The 5,623-nt window shown below is 32.1% G+C and overlaps 1 pseudogene; it reads left to right on the top strand.

Annotated features, from left to right (window-relative positions):
* The first annotated feature begins 213 nt into the window (after positions 1 to 213).
* On the top strand, positions 214 to 3,457 carry LOC149244000 (peroxidase P7-like; annotated as a pseudogene).
* Positions 3,458 to 5,623: the final 2,166 nt, after the last annotated feature.

Here is a 5,623-nt window from a genome sequence, read left to right as displayed (position 1 = left end):
GTCAAAGAAAAAAAATTCATTGTAATTGCAATATTTTGAAAAAAAAAAAGTGCAATTCTAGTCAAGAATGCAGTTCCTGGTCAAAAATGTAGTATGGAGGGAGCAACTCACTGGAGGGAGCAACGACAGTGTGGGAGGAAGAGCAGAAAAAGCTACTTCTATCAAGTTTTGTATCAATATTTGATTAGGTTTTAATAACATTTGCAGAATATAATGGCGAGCATGCGAGTGATTACTGTTGAGACAATTGCATTGACTAAGAAAAAGATGGATATGACACTAGACAAAGCAACGAATATGTCCAAAAAAACTAGTCAAAAGACAAGGAAGCAACAAAGACAAGGAAGTGTGGAATGCGCAGCATACATAGAGAAGTTGCTGGAATTCAGCATTCGAAATCTGCTGTGTTCTCATCCATTATCCTGGAAACGCTGGTTTGCGTATGAAAGGAGGGGTCATATGGAGCAACGATAGCTTGGAGAGGAGGGTCGTATGGAAACATCGATAGTGTGGACAAGGGCTGTTACACAACAGAGAGTTGTTGGTGGAGGCTAGAGATAGCAACTTATACAATGAGTCACATTCAAAATGCTACAAGAATGCTTCTATGGGCTAGATAGCGCACTAGGACTGCTTGCGGCCTCATAAAACAGTGCGTTTCGAAGTATGGGAGTTGGAAGGGGAGGTACACCAAGCTTTGCACCAAGTGTTACACCAGTTATCATGCAGAGGGTAGAGAAATGAAGGATATGGAGGACTGCAGGACAAATTTCTATAAAATGGCACAAGGGAGTTACAATGGTTGACTACAATGCTAAAAAGGGAGCTGGCTTTGATAGGGCAGGCCTTGAGAGCATGTCAGGCCACGAAGTAACTACTCAAATGAGATTATGTATATTCATTTAGGCTATTCATAGTTATATACATGAGGGAGTGACTCTTGAGTTTCATCTCTCGATTGACTCTCTTCTTATTATTTATTTACACTATTTACAATTGTTCACCCAATCCCTATGATTAAGGGTCAATATAGATTAAAGACTACACAACACACAAACCAACTAAATCTGCTTCTCATAAATATGAATATTGATTATTGTAGAAAAACATCACTGTGTAATTTTAAAAACTGAGTAAAATTATTACCATAAAAATAATATAAAATTTCTATCCCTAGCCCCACTGGTGCAACTTGTTGGCCAAAGAACGTATATGCAGTTATGTAAGTCATAGGTTCGACCGTTGACTTACCCTTTGGGCCTTGCTTTGGGGGTGGTGCGGTTGCAACCGGAAAGAGGTTATATTGGAAGCCGTTGAGGATGACGTCGTGTCACAATTCAGCCAGTCATATAAAAAAAAATAAAAAATTAAACGCCTGACACGTCAGTCACGGATAAGGAAGCCTTAAATCTAGTGTTTGAGGCATGTAAAAAATATCATTATAAAGAAATTTAAGGTTTCAATAATATTTCATAAAATTGTAATGGATATTTGACGGAGAAGTGGAAGTTATGTGCAGGGATGTGATGGTTCATTACTGCTGGATGACACACCGACTTTTGAAGGAGAGAAGACAGCAGGTCGCAGGATTCTATCCGTGGTTTCGAAGTCATAGATGCCATCAAAGAAGAGCTTGAATTTGCATGCCCTGGAAATATGTCCTGTGCTGATATACTTGCAGTGGCAGCCCGGGATTCTGTGGTCTTGGTAATTTTTATTTCATATATTGCCATTTAATCGCATTGGATATTTATGAAGATTATAGGTCAGCAACATTGGAGAATTTCCTTTTGGTATGAGCAGACAGGAGACGTGCAGTTGGGGAGGAGGGACAGCCTAACAGCAAGCAAGGCAGCCCCAGATAACAGCTTTGTGAGCCTCACATCGGATATTTCAGCACTCATTGAGAATTTTAAGGGCGTAGGCCTCACACAAAAAGAACTGGTCACGCTTTTAGGTAGATATTTCTTTTTTTGGAACTGCAGAAATCATGCAGCGAGCTCCCAAGGCATATAATCTTGTTTAGGATTGGATCACAATATTTGTGAGAACTAAATCTCCTTATTTAGTACTCTGACCACATCTTCAGGACTATATCTTCATTACTAGGTCGACCTATCTATTTATCAATTTATCTATATAAGAATCACTTAAACGCATCAGAAAAATAAAATAATTTTTTCTATCCTTATTTATGTTACAAGTATTGCAGTCATATTAATTAAATGGAAGATAATTTTTTATAGTTATCAATTTATAAAATATTAAAAATAATAAGAATTAATTAAATATAATTCTGTTTAAAATTATTATTAATTAAAAATTAATATATAAAACAAGCATAAATATATTTTAGAAAAATAAGTAATAAGATTACAAACTATGGAGAGTCTAAAGAGTTTATCATGGACATTGTTAATCTATAAATAAACTTTGTTACAATATGACTGGTCAATACCATGATTTATCAATATTGCATAGTTAATAAAACATAAATAATTTGTTATGACAATTGTTTATATAACATTTGTGAATATTCATTAATTAAAAGTACAAAAGACAATATCCATTTTTGGAAATAAAACTCATTTTTTATTTCCTTGATTTATATATCTGTTAAGAATATTCTAGAATATTTTATGGACTTAAATCTTTACCATTCAAATAATAATTATTGATAATTAAATCAAAATTATGATTTTTTTATAAATAAACTGTTAATTAATTAGTCAACTTAAGGCCTAGAATATGCCCTAAAACTGCTTCTGCTTTGTTAAAAGCTAGTCTTCGTAGTAAGAAACAGGTTAACTGCCCAAGACCGGTGGCAGGAGTGAAAGCTTCCAAGTGTAGTGGTTTTACTTGAATAATGATGATGAGTCAGCTTGCATTAGCTGATAGTTATCAGATATGACTGTCCTCACTGCTGGTATGACAACTAAATTATGATAGTTTTCAAAAATAAACATTTTTTAGAAAACCCAAAATTTTTTTATAATAAATAATTTTAAATATCATGTAATTCATATGTTTTGCAAGTGGCCAAACAATAGGAAATGCACGCTGCGCAACATTCAGCTCTAGGCTAATGGGAGTCCAACCAGATGGAACTCTTCAAACATAGTACCTAACATCTCTCCAACAGCTTTGCTCTCAAGGTTTCGTTATTAATATTGATACTCTAGCATCATTAGATTTGGAGAGCCCGGTAACTTTTGACAGCCAGTATTATGCCAATCTACGTTCTGGTGAAGGTTTACTGAAAACGGACCAGTTGCTCTATTCAAATGGAACAGAAACCACAAGGGAGTTGGTCCAATTTTATATGAAAGACCAACAGGAATTTTTTGAACAATTCAAAAAGTCCATGGTCAAGATGGGAAATACTAAAGCCCTCACTGGGACAAGTGGTAAGATTCGTCGCAATTGTAGGTCCACTAATTCACATTCATCAGCATGAGGTATAATTATAACCCTTACAAGTTTTATATAGACCGTATACAATATATCAGTATACGCAATATATAAGTGTGGCTTTAAGCGATTGATTATAATGCGAGAGAAATGTGTGGAACTATTATAATTTTCTTTGAAGGACATTATTAAGCAGGTCATGAGAGGAATCCTGGCACCCCGTAATATGATCTTTTAAAGTTGGAAGTAAAGTTGAATATTTTTAATAGTGAATAGCATGTTATTTATTTTGTATATAAAAAGGTTTTTAGAAATTTAAAAAATAAATCTTTCATTAAGAAAATGCCATTTTTTATTCTTTATAAAATAAAATATAAAGTTGGTTTTTGGTGACATTCCATGGCAATGGTTGTCGAAATGAAATGAAATGAAGTGAAATATGTCGAAGTTCAAGTTTAAAGTAGTTAATATACTTGTATTTATGGCGTACTAATAGATATTTATGACCCATGTCATGAGAGTATACAACTAGTTACTATTTTTTCTAATTAAAAAGAAAAAACCAATCATACTACACAGTGAAATAAATGTGAAGTTTTATATTTTATATCATAAAACATAAAGTCAAATTAGTGTAAGATTAACAATTTAATAAATTTTAGTTGTAATTTGTCAAGCTTAATCTTTGTAGTGTTTATAAATTTAAATATTTTGAGTTTTAACTTGAATCTTGTTTCTTTACGGTGGAAATTAATTCAGGACTATAAAAACCCAGAAATACTTAAAATCTGGAAACTTGACAACTTTATAAAAAAAATTCCAAAAATTTCACTAAATTTTACCAAATTCTTATCAAAATTTCATTATCTATTAAACAAATTTACCACATCTTTAAACTACCCGATATATATATATATATATATATATATATATATATATTTCATTCAACTGGTTAAGCAGATGAACTAATGATTCCAGCTATCAAAAATTGATGTTCAAAGCGAAGGAAAAGTTAATTTACAAAAAATGTGGCGACTTAATCGACATGATGTCTATGTAAATTTGTACCCAGCTTCCCTTTTCCTTGGTCTCCAATGCACCTCTTATATGCACATTCCTTCATAGCAGTTAGAGTTTGTCTTTTACCTGCAGCTCCATCTGCAAATGGAAGATTTTAGAGGTTCAGATATTTGTGATGCTGAAACTTGGTGATGTGGGTAGCCAACAGGATAATGAAGTGAGACCAGTTCAAACAGAACTTCCCATTTTCATTCAAAGCAGTCATATCAGCATCATCATTTACCTAAACTTATCCAAAGCAGTCATATCGGTAGCTTTAGAAAGAGACGCATCACCATTTACCTAATCCAAACGACTGAGATGTTGGTCTTTCACATCAGCATGTTTTTAACTTATCCAAAGCAGTCATATCGGTAGCTTTAGAAAGACACGCATCACCATTTACCTAATCCAATCCAAAGCAGTCATATCGGTAGCTTTAGAAAGACACGCATCACCATTCACCTAATCCAAAACGACTGAGATGTTGGTCTTTCACATCAGTATGTTTTTAATTTCATTCCAGTACAAATGAACAAGATACTTGTATAAAGTTGTTTTAGTTTGATTATTCTATGTTTTGGGCTTTTAGTTAATTTGTTTAAGAATATGTGAAATTTATACATATCAAATTTATTTTGTAAATATGTGTAATAAATTTTATTTTTTTAAAAAACAAAAAAATATTACAATGTCATGTGAGATTACCAAAATTGAGAATAGTTAAATTTAGGTTAAAAGTTTTTCTCTTCATTAATTTGTTATAAGTTTCAATTTAATTAAGATGGAAATTAGTATTGATAAAATTTAGATTATCAAGGTATTATAGTTTATTATGTCAAAACATTGTAGTTTATTATATTATTGGTTGAGATTTTAATTTGGGTGATGGGGTTATTTAGACTGGTTGAAAAAAATGGTTATTATCTTCCTCACTTTTTCACGGAAATTTAAATCGATTGTTATCTTGACCATTTTCCCACCCAAATTTAAATCTCAAGTAACTACATGATAAATTATACTAAATTAATAAATATTTTTTAGTGTGTATAAATATTATTGTAAAATTTAAATTAACAAAATAATAAGTGGAAAACATATTATATTTAAAAAGGTCTTAAATTTAGATTAACAAAAAAAATAGACTTAAACA

This window comes from Pinus tabuliformis, chromosome 8 (genome assembly GCF_031772625.1).
Source record: "Pinus tabuliformis cultivar Carrire ecotype Pingquan chromosome 8, CPIR1, whole genome shotgun sequence".
Lineage (NCBI taxonomy): Eukaryota > Viridiplantae > Streptophyta > Pinopsida > Pinales > Pinaceae > Pinus > Pinus tabuliformis.
Note: the sequence above shows the minus strand (reverse complement) of the source record. Positions and strands in the feature narration are given on the sequence as shown.